This window comes from Plodia interpunctella, chromosome 7 (genome assembly GCF_027563975.2).
Source record: "Plodia interpunctella isolate USDA-ARS_2022_Savannah chromosome 7, ilPloInte3.2, whole genome shotgun sequence".
Lineage (NCBI taxonomy): Eukaryota > Metazoa > Arthropoda > Insecta > Lepidoptera > Pyralidae > Plodia > Plodia interpunctella.
Window position 1 is genome coordinate 11,009,797 of NC_071300.1, and position 20,717 is coordinate 11,030,513.

At 35.6% G+C, this 20,717-nt stretch overlaps 1 protein-coding gene across 3 annotated transcripts in view; it reads right to left on the bottom strand.

Moving 5' to 3' along the window:
• Positions 1–20,717, bottom strand: part of LOC128671190 (uncharacterized) — a 476,937-nt gene that overhangs the window by 417,751 nt on the left and 38,469 nt on the right. The window lies entirely within an intron of this gene.

A 20,717-nucleotide genomic window follows, 5' to 3' on the forward strand; every position in this document is an offset into this window, starting at 1 on the left:
CGCAAATATCGTAGCCGTTGTATAAGTCTATGCATAGATGCACAAACAGACAACAACATATATGGTAAGTCTTAAAAGTAACCTGTCCCTTTTGTAAGAGTTCAATTTATTAACATTGAAATTCTTTAAAACACCCTTTAGGCGCCTACACGATATGGATATTACGACGAATGTATTTCACACGTAATATAAAAAAATATCGACACAATCCAGCCACATCCCTGAGTTTACAAACCGCTGATTCGGTGTGCCTTGTCGGTCGCGTTTACGAGGGTCGCTGTAAAACTGTAAAAGCGCAAACAGTTTGTTTATGCGCAGTATTGCGCGGTGGGCGGCGCCGATTGAAAACCATCGCTGGCCCGCTCCGTAAACGCGACCTGGCCTTTTACTGCCCATCTCGATCCTTTTTCATTTACATTTTGCTTTTTTCTGTATTCATTGCTGAGTTGACGTATCGGGTCTTGCTGGATGGGTTGTGGCAAAAAAATCTAGCGCTCTCTCGTTATTTATTGGTCAGTATTTTGATTTGTACTAAGAGTATTTCTTCAAATATATTATTCTGCCAACATATTTTATTTTAGTGGTTTAAGGGCTTCCCATACAGATTTTTGACAGTAATGAAGAAGACAAAGACCTATACGGCACTTTTTCAAACTATGTGAAATCTGCTGCACTCTCATTTGTTCATTAGAATAGTCATTGATTGCAGATTGTCTGTCTAAGGGCATGTAGACGCCACCGAAAATGCTGATTCACTGCATCTTGTTGGTCATCACTTCAGAATTACATACTAATTGGAAGATCCAAAAAAATTCCAATGTATCGGAAATATTTATATACGAAGAAATAATTTAACCAGAAACAGCTCCCCGTCGTTTTTGTCAAGTAACAAGTTTAACCAAATAAAGTTCAGTTCTCATTCCAATGTTAGTTCAACATGCCATTCGAATTCCAGTGCTTGCTACGACCGAGTGTATAAAATTTATTGATTAAAGCAATTCCTTACAATTTCAAATTGTTATTTTTTAAATACCACTATTTCATTAATAACTTCAATAAGGAAGAATTCTGATATGAATAACGATTTATTTAATAATAACATACACATAGTTTTTATTTCACCTTGTGACGAAACATCTATATTTTTTACGAAGTCACTCATGTCCAGCGAAGTTACGAGGTCCCATAAACCTACTAAATAAAACGCCACTAAGTATGTATGAAGTCAATATTTTTTACTGTGCTTTTATGTTATTGGCATAATGCGGGCATTGGGAGGCACCGCATACAAATTAGCTGTGCCCAGTCTTGGGCCTAAGATACACTGTCTTCAAGACACTAATTAATAAAATATATATCCTAAAAGAGTGATATTTAAAAAGAAATTAAAAGTAAAATAAACAACTTTTTATAAATAAAGATATTTTTTCTTCCAAGAGTAAAGTAGATTATTATCCTAAACTAATGAAATTATTAATCTGGAGGACGTATGCCTCAGTATTGTCAGGGAATTCCATTATTTATAAACTATTCGAAGCACTACAGACATATTCTAGAGTCAGCTGGTCATTGGTTGTCAAATTAGATAGATGTTGGTAAATTTTTGTATTATTCGTAAATCTACAATCTAATCTCCATTTTTGTAGGGCGTTAAGAACACAGACGCAGTCCAATGAACGACGACGAGCAGACGAAAGAAAACTTAACATAGTTCAAACAATCCGTATTCATTCAATATACGTGAACACAACAATATACTTGATTTTTTTAAAATTATACTTTTAACTATAAATAATCAACATAAAATACGTATTTAATGGGCCGAACTAAAATAATTACTACAATATTCGGAATGACAAAATTTTAATTGGGTAATAAACTCCCTTCATACTTTCAAATTCTGAGACTTTTAATATAAATAAGTTCGTTTCTGCAAAAAAGAGTAGCCGAATGAGACCAATGAAACCATTCTTGCAACGCCATTTCAAAAGTGTTGATGACGCCGCGCCCCCACCTCGACCGCACGGCAATCTCAAAATTGGATCGCGGTCGCTCTTATTCAAATTGCTCGCCCTTTTTAATGGCCACAGTTTTATCCCAGAAGTGTACACACCACGACACCCTACGCCACAGTATAGCTAAAACTCTACCAAATCTTATTCAAATCTAACAGTGAGTCAAACATTCACTACCAAATTTTTTGCGGTATAGTGTTTAAGAAATTCAATGTACGTACAGTTTGAGTTTATGATCGTCCAGAGCTGACGTTTACTCATGTTTTGATTTATGAAAGCCGCTTTCTTTGTCTGTACTTGATTATTCGATGGAATGGACGAGTCACGCCATGAGAGCTTTCTTTTTTATTCGTTAACCTTGTTTGCTTCAATGAACAACTTTTATCTCCGCAACGAATTTTGTTTATGTTTTAGACAAATTTTATTTAAGTGTCGTTGTGGAATTGAGACCGATTAAGAATAGAATTTGTCATGCAAGTATTCGGCGTTTTATCAATTACAGGACCTAAAGAAGCACGAATAAGTTGACCCCAGTGTTGGCTCTGTTACAAATGAGAAGAGAAAATGCAAGATTTGTGTCTCAAGTAGTATTTCACCTATAGGCGACAGGGCCATTCCTCTTGCGATATGTATCAATGAGACAGTCCGGACAATTAATTAAGATATGCTTAATTGAACGCTTTGAATAACTCGCGCCTGTCCGCAGCTCGCCCGCGAGACCGCGATTTATTCGTATTGTAGTGAAATAGACATTCAATAAGCAAACATACAAGATTCAATACGGTTGGAAGTGACTATATAACAATAAAACTATTATATTAGTTTTATAGCATATATTTGTTATATATTTGTGATATTATGTCACTAAATCTATTAAACGAGCATGCGCGTTGCCTGATGGTTAACAAACACCGCAGCCCATTAACACCGGCCAGCCCGATGCAGGTCATTGATGCGTTACAAACTTTTTAAGAAATCAATAGACTCATTTTTGAAGGCCCCAAAGTATTAATGAACACCGCTGAGGGAAGTTTTTTTTTTATTTTTGGTAGGTTTGGTGGCATTTCTAGTGATGTTATTGTGCCGATTTCTATGTTTGAGACGCAGAGTCGCAGTACGTTGCTAATTAGACGTGTATCGGTTCTGTCCACGATGTCGCGATACTACGCGCAACTACGCGACAGAGGATAAGGAGCCGAAGGAAAATGTACCATTTTTATAGCATATGTCAATCACGATATTATGATCATATCACGATATTATGACATTTAGTGACGAGTTATGAAAAAACCACCGCCCCGTACAATTTGTATAATAACTACAAAAATAATGTAGTTATTTGAACTTCAAAAATAATAACGGTGTTATAGATTTCAGGTATTTGTTACAAACAACGTTACTCTGCTTGCAACGACTATGAAATACGAAATGGAAATGATTTAACAAAAAAATGTCCCCAAGAAAATAATGTAGCTCCATAAGGCCGGCCAGGTCGCAGCGCATCCGCCACATCGCACCTTCTTGTATCTGCGTCGCCGACTCAGCGCACATAAATAACATATAGAGTAATCCGATACTACGTGATTTGTTGGCCTATTTACTTCAACCCGAGCCTCGCGCGTTACGGCGCATAAAAACATACTAAAGCCACATAATATAATCATCAAAACATCGCAAAATCAGCCAATCGGCGCCGGTGCATTTCATCGCCCATCGTATCTTTTAACGCCGATAAAAGTGTATTCATAAATTTCTTATTTATAATATAATAAAATTTATAACAGCTATAATCCGCTCCGACCGCGCAGAATGTAAGGCAATCCCTTATTAACAATTCCCTAACAGCACGTCTTAGCTTGATGTTTTTTTGTCATTTCGCCGCAAGCGACTTGATAAAAAGCAGAGAGTTTTCGCCCGTATTGCTGAAGAAACAATATAGGTTTTTGCGAGAAGTCTCTCGAAGCGAAAGTAAGTGAAGCTCAATAACCGTCGACATAAATAGTATTAACAACAATTGATTTACATACAAATTGCTTTAGACAATATTGCTGACGGAATGGCGCGCGTGACGCGTTCCACACATGGGGTGTGGCCATGAGAACCGCGTGAGTTATTAACCTCTTCCTTTACTTCTTTTTTTTTACAGTCGAAAAGTTTGATTGATGAAGAAAATTTAATCTTAAAAATTTAATTTTTCATAAGTTTTTATTTAACGTTAAGAATCGTTTCCATAATTATTCGAAACCTATTTCAGTATTTCCGTAATCAATAAATTTCAAATTTCTTAAATATAGCTGTATTTTGTTTGAAAGAATAAGATGTTACAATGACTACTTGGTGAATATTCAAACGATGGTTATGACCTCATATGAGTCAACTGCGGTAAAAATACAGAACAAATAATAACTTAAATGACCAGAATAATTTTAACATAAAGTACCTACTGGCAAATTTATAAAACACATTGGTATGATACATATATTTTCCGTTGTTTTCACGGCCTCAACACACCACTACATACACATTTCAACTGTGCGCACATGATTGTGAGCGTTCGTGTGTGAGAAGAAGAGCACCTGATTGCTTCTGATTGAGACATCTGTTTATTTTTCCTCGCACTAGTCTACAACTCCATCTCAATCTACAGCCACCTCGAATACGCTCAATTTGTCTGCGAGTGTCTGGGGTGCATCAACTAAATTATTGAAATTTTATATGCATATTGAGTTAAAACAAATTCGTTTAGATGTTTGACTTAGGAAAATATTTTTTAAACAATCGATAAGTTTCGTTTGCATTTGTCACTTCACATCCTTATCAAAATAATGCCCAAGTTGTTCGGTTTAGTTGAGCAAAGCGGAAATCCTGAAAATATCTACGAGTTAAAGAGCGGCGGAGCAGTGCGACCGCGCCATACACGCCTATGATATAATTATATACAAAATCTTATATCTTTCAACAACAGACAGCGTAAAATTATTTTGTTTTAATCGATTTGAAATGCCAATACCAACAATTCGAACAGGAAATTTATCCTCAATTATTTCCTACATTATATAACATCGGAAACCGGTAAGAAGAGGTATTTGAATCTCATCGTGATTTATCAGCAAAGTACTGTGATTATGACGTCATGAATAATGCATCGGACTGCGAACGGAACGCCGGAATTCCGTGCGGAACGTGCATTGTTTAGTCATAATTAATTTTCGGTTAATATAATTCATATTTAAATGCTTTTCTTATACATGTCACACATGCTTTTTAACTAATTTTGTCAATAATAATGAGATGAAAAAAAACATATTCCAGAATTCCAGATTTCATATCGATAGGTAATTAGGTAGGGAATAGGTATCGGTATTAATTTTAAGATTTATTTTGAAAATATGGTGAAATAAACTCACTTACAAACGTGAACAACGAAAATATCACACTTATTTTTGGACAATCATAACTTAAAATATTAAAAGAATAATAAATTCGTGTACCAATCGTTAAACAATACTTATATGTGATTGTTATTTATGAGCTAATACAGATTTTTTAAAACTATATCAAGTACATGAACCCTGAAATTATAATACTCCTGTTTTTGAGTCTTGTCTTGAGCAATCGTTTCAAAATGTCTACCAATTAAATAGTCATTTTAATTACACAAAACTTAAAAGATAGTCTTCTACTATAAGAAAAACCGCCATGGCAACTAAATTAGTATAATAAGTAACGCAAAAAACATGTTCTGTCCATTTGTTTAATAAAACAAGCATTAATGTAAATGCCAATGAGCTATTTGTCAAGAGGCATGGCCTCCTCATCGCTTGGCCGCAGAGGCCAAGTTTTTGCTTATCGTATTTTTTTATTGCCGACTGTACCTATAACCATGTACTGTATTTATGGCTCAGACTTAATAAAGAAAAAAAATGAATATAAACATGTTTTGGGAAAACATGTACGGATAGAAACACAAATTAATATACGAATAAATATAAACTACCCAATCAAAACATCCGTGTACTTCAAAAATAAACATCGTAGGTTGCAGCCACGACGTCGTAGACGCGTAGCTCCAACCTATAATTGAATCCATAGAATTTTTCTCGTAGCAGAGGCAGTGACACTACGCCATCGTAGCATTTCGTAGATTATTCGTAGCACCAACGCGCTACGTGTGGAATTGCAATCGTTTCTAAAAGGTGTATACTTATTTCGTCAATCCCAACTAATTCCAACTAATATTATAAATGCGAAAATTTGTCTATTTGTTACCTCTTCACGCATTATCTACTGCACAGATTGTTATGAAATTTGGTACACTGGTAGAAAATAACCTGGAATAACACATAGGGAACTTTTTATCCCGAAATTTCCACGGGAGCGAAGCCCCAAGGCGCAGCTAATAGATTATACTGCAAAGTGAATCCACCCGAACATCTTAGTACGTATGTAGAAACTTTCGAAAGATAAAATTAAGGATTTAATGAGAAAAGTAAATTCTAAACAGTTAAACATTTTTTCTGCTATCCATACTGGACAATAAGGTCTTGGTGTGGACGTACCTAGTTGAAATGAAGCACAGATAAAGCCTATTATATTTGCATAGAGAATAGAAGCGGGGTCGCGGAGCGCGGGTGCCGCGGTCTCGTATTTATTGCCCGTTCGGACAAGACTTTTTATTATTATTTTTTCTTGCGAAATCCTAAATTTCACTTTATGTGTTACATTCATATAAATCTTCGTTCTGTTCATCTCAATAAACTAGACAATGAAGAATATTTGATGACCATAAAATTGCCATTTCAGGATAAAATATTTAATTCTTTGTGATTCAGTTCAAAAAATGCTCATGTATTGTTACACAATTTTAACGATATTTAAGGCGTGTATTACGCATGTGTATTTACGCAAATATATTTAGGGCGACAATATACTAAAATTTCTTCATGAAAATCACTGCTTTATATGGATACTGTTAATAGAATTGAAACATTACCAAAGATCTCGTGTCGTGGTGGTGTGGACAAACAGCAATGAATTGAAACAGCGTCGGAATCGCAATGAGAGTTACATTAATCGCTCAACGCCTGCACGAATAGGGTTGGCTACTTTCAGAAATCAAATACATACAGGTATTTATGACACTTGTCATAAATAATTATGTTTCCAAAAAGCGGAGCTCGAATATTGAGGCGTCACAGCCGAGAATAAAATTCGAGCACGTTACAGTGACAGAAATAGTACGTATTTATCCCTTAGAGGTAAGCTGAGCCAAGAAACATACTCGTTTCCATTTAGTAGTAACTAAAAGGCAACAATTAGCTGGAATCTAGTATCGTTAATGGTATAAGTTTCTTAAATAGTGACAGGTTGCTAGCCTAATGCCTATTAGAGGAATCCCCAGTTAGTAGCACTTTTTATCTAATCTAATTGACCTTTACAATCTGCGCGGGAGAAGCAGCTGGCACATTCTATTTTTCTCTGCTCTCTGACCAGCATAAAAGTAAAAGCCAAATGGAAATAGTTGAAATGATGAATTCTAAAATTTTCGAAAATGTATATTCGAATTTCATATTCAGTCGTACTAAATAGTCTAAATTGAACTGCTGGAAGAGTGGTCTTTCCAGCATACTTTCATCCCTGACGTGATGAATCCTTTCAACATTACAAAACGGTGTGACTTGCAAACACCTTTCTTAGAATATATATTATTTTAATGCATAAGACAACCCTGTACCATTACACTATAAATCAGGTTAGCTATAAATCGCTCGCTTCAACGGCAGTGACCCGCGAGCCACCAGCGTCCGCAGCAGCGACGACTGACTACTACAGGATGCGGTACTTGCGTTCTTGTCTATACTTTATTTGACTGTAGACCCAACTATGTTTCCCCTTATACCACACAAGTACACTCCCATGTGTGTAATATATTTATCAACTTTCTTCATATTGTTTAGATCTTTTAATCGTAATTTCAAATATATCGATTTCAAAATACACTAATTCAGTTATATCTATGTAATTTTTGTAAGTACTTTTTACACGATTTAACAGTCAAAAATAAACTTTTATTAATGACTATTACCAGATCCTACAGTGTCTCAATAGATTTCGTTTTAATATTAAATGCTGACCGGAATCGGCGCCAAGAACAGTACAAAAAGAGTCGACTATCTCCTGTCGATTTAAGCGAGAAATCAAATAAGGACGCCACCACTCCATTAAATACGGATTGTGAGCCAGTGCCCAAAAAAATAAAGGAAGATCGTTCCAGTCGATAATGTAATCAAATTATGTTAGTTCTCACAAAAAAATTAAAAATATAATAGAGAAAATTGTGTAGAGTGACAACAGACGGTATTTTAGATGAATAAATGTAATATATTTCTTCTATATATTTCCTTGATTTTTCAAACACATAATGAATTATTAAAAAGGATTACTCACACCACACACACATCTCTACCTCTATGTCATAATATTATTTTAGTTCTTGCAATACACTAACGATCATGATATGCGCGATCATAATTACCTTCGAATCGAGAGCGCTATTTACGTATTCAGCAACGTGAATGCTTTCCTATTCTTTATAGAATGTTAATGGTCTATCAATCAGACGTCTTATATGTTTACCATCATTGTGATTCGGCCCAAAATATTATATTATATATATATATATATATATTATATTTTAATCAATAATACTTCTTTTATTTTCAAGACACGTGACTATTATAAACCAAAATGCATATTAGTCGTTAACTAATCGTATTTGGCCTCGTCTAGTTAGATTGGGGCCGCCAATACATATGGATGAGCCAACTTTGATTGCCACGGAACGAGGAGTAAGGGTCGACTGCAAATTACTGCCCCGACCAGAGAGAAGACTGAAAAGGTGCTGACCGTGACCAGGTAGCGCTAATAACATATTAACAAGTGACAACACTCAACGGTCGTTAAATAGACATAGCTAAACTAACGAAGTCTAATTCAAAAGCAACGAATGCACTTGCTTCACAACTTAGTCAAGTATATAATGATTAGTGGACATGAGTGATTAAGGTGGCCAAATGAACTAAGTCAAAGACGACGGAGAGGAGGGTTGCAGAGGGGAGGGGCCGGTGGTAACCTCGAAGGCTCAATTTGACTAATTGGTAACCTCTTGACAAGTCTAAGAAAGTTCCAAAGATTTGATTCTCACTAGATGAAAATCGTCTTTAGAGTTGGTGAATTATAAACATTTTATTTTCATGACTAGCATGACTTTATACAGATTATTATATAAAGCTTAACTTGACTTTTAACTGTGACGTAGATGAAGTGATCAGACTTTTTTTCATATTAATGTCACTGAAGATGGGAGATAGAAACACTTCTTCGCTTCTGAATTTCAAGGCTTTTTTCTGATTTCTTTTATTTTACGTCCTGGATTGAGTATTTGAAAATTAATCTGTATTTCGGTACCTAAAAAGGCACCCGTGTGGTCCGAGCTTTTTAACATTTGCGCATGTGTCGCGGCCACTGGCGAGTTGTCCACTGGTCTCTCAACTCCACTAATTGCTAAGTCTTCAAGTCGTTTCAATTAGTGACTTGCTACGTAATGTCTTACGAGTATGAGAGTAATATGTTTTGCTTTAATAACATATTCTCCTAATATATTGATAGTATAGAACTAGTAATGCTATTACTATATAACGTAAACTAGTACGTCTGTGCTGCTATATGCTGTTCATTTGTTCTCAATTTACATCAATGGTGCAGAGGAGGATTAGGTTTATTATTTATACCATAAATAATATATCCTCCTTGATGTTAAGACAGTTTTGTATTCTACTCCCGGGTAGTTTTTTTTTAATAGTGCATATTATTATAAAACATATCTAACTAAGCAGTAAAATACTTAAAAATCACAGCCATGGAGTGTGGAGATATCGCTACGACGCTCTTCTAAGTTATTTGTGCCGGGCGTGTCGCACCGCGCTACACTACGTTTATTTGATACTTTTGCAACACTATGCGATTGTTTTAATTATGTTCTATTCTGGGATTAAAAGTTAGTACAAAAATATTCCTTTATGATCCGTTTATGTTTTTCAAATTCAAATTAATTTTTGTGTTGGATATTTTAATGTTTTTTAAAACAGTAAAACATCCATAATGAAAATGTTTCTATAGATAAATAGATATCTATTTATAGATATATTAGATATAATAGATATATTTTTATCTATTGCTTCTATGTAGAAACAATACATTCATTGAGATATTTTTCTGCAAAAATCTAACATTAAATATAAGTTTATGAAAGAACATTTATTCAATTAATTACCTTTTACGACCTCGAAACAGTTTCTCGGTACATTATATGACAACGATGTTATTGTTGACAACAATGTCACACATAACACGAATGCACCAACCGACGCTGACCCGCGAGGCCGCTCTACACGTGTCGCACCGGCACATTCACTTCTGACTTGAGGTTATCATAAGGTTTACAAAAATAACTTGACTCTGAGATGAGATGTTATCAATTCGATATTAAATAATAGGTACTTCCCGGAGTACTGCTTTCGTGGAAATTTTGAAACACATAGTACTTTAATAAAGGCACCCGATAATGGTAGGAGAAACAAAAAATACAATCACAATAAAATATTGAGTACTTTGTGTCTTTGGTCTACCAAAGACGGAATAAGATATTTAAAAATAATACAATAAATAAAACATACTTAGTTAACGAAGCGACGATCTATCAGGATGTAAAGTGGAACACAAACATAATATACAAACAATCAAAGACGTAAAAGTAGCCATCGCAATATTGCCTGCACAGTAGTGCACAGTGGTTCATTCAAACAAACGTACAATACTACATCAGATATCAAATCAATAATATGAAATGAGAATGTTGCATGTACATTGAATCATCTGCATAGAGCTTGCGGTGGAAGTATCAGCGATTTTGCTAGGTTGATCTGTGTCTGTACTTCGCCGATTTCAAATTTATTTTCAAGTTTATCAAGTTTTTATTCATCTATTTCATCAAGTTCTGTAGAAAACTCTCCTAAATAATGTGTAACTATTCAAACAGTTCCAAATTCATGTGGTGATATTTTTCCAGTTTTTTGACAAAGCATTGGGCATTTTCACTAGCGAGAGAAAAGTTGACGAGCGCGGGAAGTAATTCGATTTGTCTGTAGTAAAACGACGACGTCCGAACTGCGGTGGTAAGTTTTTATACCTACTTCAAAGTAGTATCCCATAGTGAATAAATGATTTTGACACATACCACAAAAATGTGAGACAAGAGATTTTCTTTTGAAATGGTAATCAAATGGTTTCATAATATTAGGTTTTAATTGGATGCATATAACTTTACATACGCTTTTTTTAGACACGGTACAAAAATTATGGTGTTGTGGTATTGATTCTTTATGAGTCTTTGATATATTTAGTTGTAGTTAAAACTACAATATTCGATTACAAAATTGTGGTCATATTCTAACACTTTCTATACACAGAATTGGAGATCCCGCCAGATGTTAACAAAGTGGACTGGCTTGCTGTAGAATACAGGGCGTTTAAGTCATGTGTTAATTTGAAGAACTTTTACAATTATTGTGTTTAGTGTACTTACAAACATTTGAAAACTTTAGTTTTATTTCTATAAATCAGAACTTTTTTTATGCAATTCTGTCAGGTTTATTCTTACTACCGAAAAAACCGAAATAAGTCACTAATATTTATAACATACCCGTTTCTTGAAACAATTTGAGATCCCCCTATTTTTATCTTAATCCAAGATAAAAACGTTTTACATTCAACAGTACCTGCTTCACTTTTGATGAGCGTCGTAAAATGGAATGAAAATATGGCATAAATTGATCAATCTCGAGCGGTGAGGGGGATGAAGCAAATATTTGTGGAAGCGCAATAAAATCATGCCAGATACCTGGCGAGGCACGCGCCCCGTATCGACGGATCAAGACTTTCAACAAGACGCGAATATTATATTATATCATAATATCCAGAAATGGATTTATATATCAGGCAGTTTTTGAAAATACAGTAGCGATTTATAAGCGTTTTAGATCGGTTTCGCGGTTATTTATGGGTAAACTTCAGTAATAAATTATCTAAATAACAGTGAAAACTGCATCAAATTCCGTTGCGTGGTTTAAAAGAATAACGCTTACAAACAGACAGACATTGTATTACAGCTTGTGTATTAGGTATACTATGTATGTAGTGATAACTGGTAATTACAATACCAATGAGAATGAATACCGATAAACTACTAAGAGATGGAATTTGTGGAAGTGTTCAAATGAAATGATTGTTTTAAAATATTACTATATGTTCAAATAAATTATTAGCAAACACCCCTAGAATAACAATGAAGATATAGTGCAACATATCTAAGACTGTAGACTTTCAAGATGTTCATAAACTCATTGAAGTTGATTGTTATTTACTTGTATTACCGATACGTGTACCGAACTGCTACATTATCTCCGCATCGTTTGCAAACGTGTGCAAATAGAAGGGGTGCATGAAGTCAAACCACAATGCTCTCCAAATGGAACCGCGTAACGTATTTGTAAATTTACAGAAATCATTTTTATCATATTCTTTTCTATAAATAAATGGCATTGATTACGTGAAAGGATTTTATCATTCCAAAGTTTATATAAGATTTAAATTTTCACAGGCACTTTTTCAAGAGAAATTTTGTAAATATTTATGATATTTGCTTTGCAGTTTGGCACAAACATATATTTGTTATAACAAGTAAGTTTATGAATAAATAAATAAAATAAATGTATTTAATGTTTAAAGCCATTTCTTTTCAGTAGTTCGTTCTGATCCTAAAATTCTATAGGTAGTTAGTATTATTTTTTATACAGGGTTTAGACTGTCTTTTTACATATTTAGCGTAATTGTGCATTTATAGGTACATCTCAAAAGTTTAGCTCCCAATATAGACATTTCTAAAGAAGCAATAATAAACAAACAGCGAAAGCAGCATTAGACATCGCCCAATTTACTCTTAAGTTTACCGACTTTCTACGTTTCATAGTACACCCCGGTTTCAATCAAACACGAGCTTTACCCACGTGCAAACAAAATATATCTGCAGCTTTGTTGATTGCCACCGGCGCGCGGAACCTGCCTAATCAAATTTATGTTTGTTCGTCTTGAGGAGCGCCGGAATTACTCCATTTGCACTTCAATCCAGGTTCTGCCTGCCGGCCATTTTTGCTGCCTCGTTACTTGTTACTTTGCGCGTCTTGTTCCGCGATTGTTTGATTGAGCAACAAACATCGCGTAACATTTAAATTAAACCTGCAATACTCAATGTGAAAGTTAAATATAGATACAGATGCCGGCGATTGTTTAAGAAATGTCTACGGTATAAACTTTTCGAGGTAGGAAATATTTTGTAACCTGCCGTCTTTGGATCGTTAAGTATCTAGTCTGGTTTAATTAAATTACAAATTCCTAGTTCCCAGATGTGTAATGGTTATTGACCATCCATCACTAGATGACGACGACAGTATAAAACACCTACAGAGATCTAGTTATATCAAGAAAGGAAACTCTAAATCTATATAATCAATACATTATAATAAAACAGTAGAAAAAGTCTATACCTTGAATAAATTTACATAAAAATAAAATTAGGCGATAGAGTCTTAGTAACAGAATAAGAATTTGAAAAAAATTCTGTCTGTTTGTCTTCATGTCTGTCTGTTTGTACACGCTAATCTTCGAAACCACTGGACGGATTTAAATTAAACTTTTTTCATATATAGCTATTAAGCCTGGGCAACATATAGGGCTTAAATGATTTTGAAAACTGGAACACCTGATGAAGAACAATGACGGTACAGCTTAACTATAGGAAATATAGAAATGAGACCTTAATAAAAGTTGTTCAGCCCGATGAACATTTTCTGTTAAGATATAAAAATCGAAGATCTGGAACACCTGATGTAGATCCATGATGGTGCAGCTAAAATATAGGAAATATAGAAATGACGCCCTAATAAAAGTTGTTCAGCGTGATGAGCATTTCCTGTTGATGTATAAACATCGAAGATCTGGAACACCTGAAGAAGAGTCATAATAATGGTCCAGCTAAACTATAGGAAATATCGTTTTTCAGTCTGATTAGCATCTTCTGTATATATAGGTATCGTTACGCCTTTGTCTGTACAATAAAATTTCTCTAATCATTTTGACTTCTTATCAAAAATTGTTCGGCCACGCGAACGAAGTCGCGAGCATCGGCTAGTCTATAATACTAAACGACGAATCATATTTTGAGTTACACGAACCCGTCGTGTATTCTCAGTACGAGCCGGTAACCAATGCGTGGAGTAATCAAATATTAGCTCACATGGTGACGCACCGTTCCATTTGCGGCACACCTGTTCCCATTAAAACTCCAATTACATTGCCTCCCGCGGGAGCGAAGCTGGCCCTGATCTCTATCAATTAACACTAGATACGATAGGAGACATTTCTAGCAGGTAATAAGAAGTTTAATGAAATTAACTTTTTACAATGATCCGATAGGTATATAAATGAACGGAAAACTGTGGAAAACAAAAACACTCCTGTTCTTATTTTTACTTTTATAAGGAGTTTCGAAGTTATTTAAAAGTTAAAACATTGAACTTTATATCATTTCATTCAAAATTAAGCGGAAAGTGTGATGATCAAAATAATACATTTTATTTCGAAGCGTGACTAACGATAATTTCTGCTAAAATAATTCTCATTTGCTTTTATTTGTGCAATGTGGCTTGTCTAGCACATAAGTACGTTTATTTGTGTCAATGGTAATGGTTGTGTAACTGCATCACTCTGAGACGAGTCGTCTGTTTGTTTGAGTTGTACACGTCATCGGGAAGGGGTAACACGGGTTTAATTAAGGTACAGTAGCTGGCGGACTATAGTTACTAACTAGTAATTTAGACATTTTGCTATAATATGTAACTACATATTATAGCAAAATGTCTAAATGCAAAAACTTCTCGCGCATTCTTACGGTTTAAAAGGAACTAAGGTTTTACTGTATTCAATGGACTATTAGATCATTCTTGTAGAATTAAGTCTATCTTTTACAATTTGTTAATACTAATACAAGTATAATCTATCTATTTATATAAAAATCTGTGATCCGGAAATTTTGTAGGAATATCTACATATTGTTCGAGCAGTAAAATTATAATAGTCGATATTAGAATACCGGCGATCCCCAGGTCAGCGAGAGGTCAACCCTTCAGCGCAAGACGACGCCTCTTCCGTGTCGCAGGGTTAAGTGCGCAAAAAATTTATGTGCGCGAAGGTGACAGCGGGTTGGGTTCGTTTTGTTTTTGCTGAAGACGCACGACCGCATTGAAGTGTGTGTGTGCTTGAAATAATATCTAGAAGTCAAGCACACAAATTAAGTTTTAGAGACTAAGTCAAGCTTTTACAGCGCTACATGATTATGGACGGAAATGTCGACTACTTATAGTTTCAGTCTTATAGAAGGTTAAACTAAGCATCGATGATTATATGATGTGCGATGGTCTAAAATTATAAAGACTTCAAATACTGATCACGGACTACAGATTTAAACGCGTTTTTAATGGCAAAGACACAAGCATAACTCTACATAGGTAATGTAGGTCGCGTCGCAAGGCGTGTGAGGTGGGCGGCAGGTAAGGCAGGTGGGCCGCACCTGCGCGCCGGCGCGGACACGCCCACACCTGTCCTACCTGTAACCTTTAACGTTACTCTTTTCAACTTTAGGGTTCAGTTGAAAGATAAGATTAACACACAGAATCTATTCAAGAATCAATCAATTTATATAGCTCTCTGCTTTAGTAATTATTCCCTGAATCTATTAAACTTTTTCTATAACAACAGCGTTATCAGACTTTGACTTTTTATGAGGAAAAATAATTGCAACTTGCGACACTTGGTTTCCTGGTTTCTTTTCAACTTTTACTCCTGTATCCTCTTACTAGTTAATAGACTTGTGCAACAGAATGGGGACGCAGATGATCCTTTTTACGGAGATTTTTCTTTTTCGTTATAATTTCAGGTGTTATCGTAGAAACTATAGGAAAAAGGGAAACTTTACCCTTTTTCCTGGAAAACATCTACAAACATTGAGCCCGCCGCTGACACGAGACCACACGACGCCGGCCGCTCACCTGCATCAGTCGCACCTGGTCACGTGGTCACGCCTCATGCCCGCCCTCCACTCTCTATTATACCTACCCAGGTGTACTCGTATCTTTCACGATTACGCAGAGTAAGTGATATTAAATATTTTGTATATTACGTCATTGAAAAAAATATTGCAGTAAAATTTGTTGCGCCGCTTCTTCTTCACCTACATTTTTATCGTCGATAAATGATGTAGGTGAGTTGACTAATTTAATTTGAAACGTGAGTGTTTAGCATACACTATAATTCGCAAATACATTCAATAAATTTAATTGAGATTATTAGGGCTAATATATATTTTAAAGTTAGTTCGTATTGAACATGTAACATTTAACGCGTTTCGCTTATAAAATATTATGAGAAATGTGGCATAACAAGCATTGTTCCCCCGCAAATCGTGAAGACACACACACAAGACACAAGAGAGTACGAGCCTCTATGAAATTGGGCTATCCAAATGTCCAACTCTAGAAATCCTTACTAAAATTCCTTACAAACTGCTAGCTAGCTGAATGACAAAACAGTCAGCTTGGTAGTTTTTTTAGTAGTAGTTTGAAAATAATGAACATTCTTATAAGTATTATATAAACAAATAATATGAAGCTTTGACTCTACTTTCATGTCCTCTGGCCACGCGGTATAGTGTTATCGCGGCCGGGCGTTCCTTTGTGCTGTTAACTAATTCTTTAAAACAAAACTGCCTCAAACCAGTTAAATCCGGTTATTGTCTCAGGTTTTATCGGAACACCCGGGATTATCTCCCCGACGCAATCGTCGCTTCATTTAACTTGTGTTTCTTTTTAATTCAATTAGACTGCAACCCCTTCCCTTTACATTCCGTTATCGAATTTTTGAGTTTGAAAAATTTGCGTAATTTGTTTTCCTTTCTTTCTTATTTGGAAATCTAATTAGAAAACTAAAGACTTTATTTTGCTTAATTTAAATAATTCTTTATTTTCTGTTTCGACTGTTCTTTTAATTATGCTATTTAGACCAATGCTAAGTTATATTGTACATGCTCACTATTTCTATTGATTAAATTTTATTTTTTTAACTTCAGCTGTTTCGCAGCAAGTTATGCTACTTAATTATTTACTTCCGAACGTATAAATTAATGAATGAATAAGGAAGAAAGTGTGTTTCTCGAAGATTTTCGAAAGTTTTTCGAAGGGCCCGCTGATTCCGCGTATTAATTTATCGCCAATTTCATAGATTATTTAATTAAAATCGAAACTAATCTCTCTGGCAGTTCTAAACCGGGATCTTTGTATTGTGTGAAAATTGAAAAAGTTTTCTCGTTTTCAACTGATTATATCGGTGGACGACGAAATCTTTGGCAAATATTTATCGAAACCGTCGCGCGCTCTTTTCAATACGAGCTTTCAAATCCGCGAGATTCTCCGTCTCATTCAGACCACTACGAGTAAAAGTGATGATGATAGTCTAGTTTGACAGGAGAGCGAAAGGCGGTTCTCTGTTGTTTTTAATTAATTTTATTATTTTTCGAGCGGAACGCCGCCGCGTTGGCTTTATTGGCGGAATTTCTCAAGTAATTAGTCTTTTATTGTGATATAATTTTTGGAAGGGTTGAGGTGCGCCGGCCTCCAGATGGCGTCGTGCAATTAAACGTAGATTTTCCACGAGGTGAACCCTCTTCCGACACTCCTTTTTATAAATACCATTTTTGCTTTTTAATTAATCCATTATCTTCAATTTCCATTCCGGTGTTCTCATCTTTCCGGCATGGTTCGTACCTGACCTGAACTCCATTAAAAAGTGCAATTTTTCAATTTGTCTTTATTAAACTTAGCAGAAAAAATATTTTGGTGCTGGTTTTTTAAATAAATAGTGTTAGTAACCTGGAATAGCACCTAGGACTATCCCAATATTCCAAGGGGGCGAGGCTTAGTCAATCAACTATTACAAATACAAAAGCTTCACAAGAAGCCAGGTCAGTGGGACGCGGCCACTCAGCGAGATTGCACAAACAAACCGACAGTTTTATAAACAAGGGCCGTGTTAATCACATTACTGGCTAATTACCTTAATGGCACCTATCTGCTGGGTCGGTGACAATGGGGTGTCTGATACATACTTTGTACCGTTTCAAAGAAGATTGACATTAATTAGCTTTCTCTTCTCTCTCTCTCTCTCTCTCTTATTTTTTAACAACTCGGTGTGATAAATACCTTGTAAATTATTACACCTATTAAATAGGCGGACCTGCAATTAGATAGGCGGACGATATAATGAAAGTCGCAGGATGATTACATATGATTGAGAGAAGCACAGGACAGATGAGGGCGGCGAGCGCGAAGAGAGGCCTTTGCTCAGCAATGAGCAGAAAAAAGCTAAAATGATGATGATGACAATTATTGATGTAGTAAATATATAAAACAAACTTATCATACTTTTGAAGCTAGCTGCGACTCCTGTCTCCCTCCTCCAGTTAAATGAGGCCTCTGACCTCGTTGGCCCTATTTTTTACTCCAAATCTATTTTGATAAAGAAGTAAGGTCGCCTTATCGACGCGCTTCAGCCGTATTTATCTTTGAAGATACAAGGAAACCTTAATAAGAAACAATTTGATAAACGTTTCTTTGAAATATTCTATTAGACTCGAAATCTAAAAGATAAACCGCGACGTGTGAAGAGTGCGGCAGATCTAAATTTATCTATTTGAAACTTTGGTTCATGCCTTAGTCAGTTCAGTGCCCAACTCACGAGGACTGAGTACTAATAGGCTTTAGATTTTCCAATATTCTTACGAGAACAAAATAGATTCAAATTGGATGACGAATATTGAACTAGAAATTATTCATAGGGCTGTACAAAGTCTGCAACTTTAAGAGGTAATCTTGATTCTTGTCTTAAATATAAACACCGTTTAAGTACCCCTGGAAGACATACAAAAAGTTAGTGGATCGATAGAAAGAACAACCTGTACCGGCAATTAGCGAGTGATCAAACGCCGCCGCGGGCCGAGGGGGCCTGAGATGGGGGAGGGGGAAGAACTTGTAGTTGGCGCCGGACGAAGAGGAATCAATCTTTGAACCAAGAAGGTAAGGTTTCACTGTCCGACACGACACGATACCACGTCATCTACAAGATAAAAACGGCCCAATTAGAAATATTTTAGTACGGGATGCCGAAGTCCTTACAACGAGCTGCATTTACTGTATCCATAAATAAACATTTCGGCATTGTCGACGATATGCATTAAGACACTGATAATACGACGATTGAGGAAATGTGGATAAATAATTATATTCTACCTAGGGAGTTATTACAAGGCAACTCATCCCAAGAAAAAAGCAGGAAAATGTGAATTTTCAAATCAAACTCATTTGTCGTAAGAAATAAAAGCAGGAAGATCGAAAGCAATTGCCTTTGGCGGGACTAATTTCAATATCAAAACTAATTTGCCGGAGTGGTTGAGTTTGATTGTGGGCCGAATTAGGTGAGGCATTCCTTCAGTCATGGGCCAGTTGACTCTTTCAAACGGCCTAGTTATTGCCACACTCAAAGAAGTGAGGCGGACTGGGCTTTTAAAAAGTTGGGATCATTCCACTCAACTTTAAATGAGGTATTATTTCATAGGGCAACGGGAAGGTGTGAGTGTAAGGGGCTGGGATAAAAATTAGACTAATTGCAGAAGTGGAAGGGTTGAAAGATATAGATCGAGGTATTATGTGATCATTGTTCTGGAGAAAACATATTCTATGAGCTAGCTTTAACTTTTAACACCGCAAATGTGACGCAAACGTGACACTCAACTCAATTTATCATACTTCAGAAATCTTGAAAGGAAAACAAATTAACATTTTATTCAGATGCATGGGTGTTTCTGGTACCTAAACGATATGTGCCATGATAAATACACGGATACCATAAATAGACTTTCAACTATAAAAGAAACAACCAAGTTAATATCACGATCATGAACCACGGAGGTAATTCCATTGTCATAAAGGATTAAGGATATTCAAATCAAATTTAGATAATAGCAGCTATACAGATTCAACTTTACGCGCCTAATACGTTATTAATTTCAATTGAAAGTAGTTTAAAACAGAGTCGCCGGCGACAACTGCAAAGCGGCTCATAAATCCAACACTCCAACAATTAAGTGAGTTTTCGTTAATTTCGCAAACGGAATTGACTCGGGCATTATTGGGCCCTTCCATAAACACCTTAATTCTCATTAAGCCACGGTCATTCGGCCAAATTGAGACGCCGCCATCTTGAAATGGCTCGAGTTTGACAGCGACTATGAAATGTCGCGCGATTTTTGATAATTAAAGGGTGGAAAGTTCTGGTGATTTAGGCGTCATATTTTTCTTATTTATTGATATAGGGTTTGTTATTTTGATGTGGAAATTAGGGAAAATAATATAAGAGTGTTAATTATGGAACTACTTACTTATATTTATATATTGAAATTCCTCCCTCTGACAATAACCGATT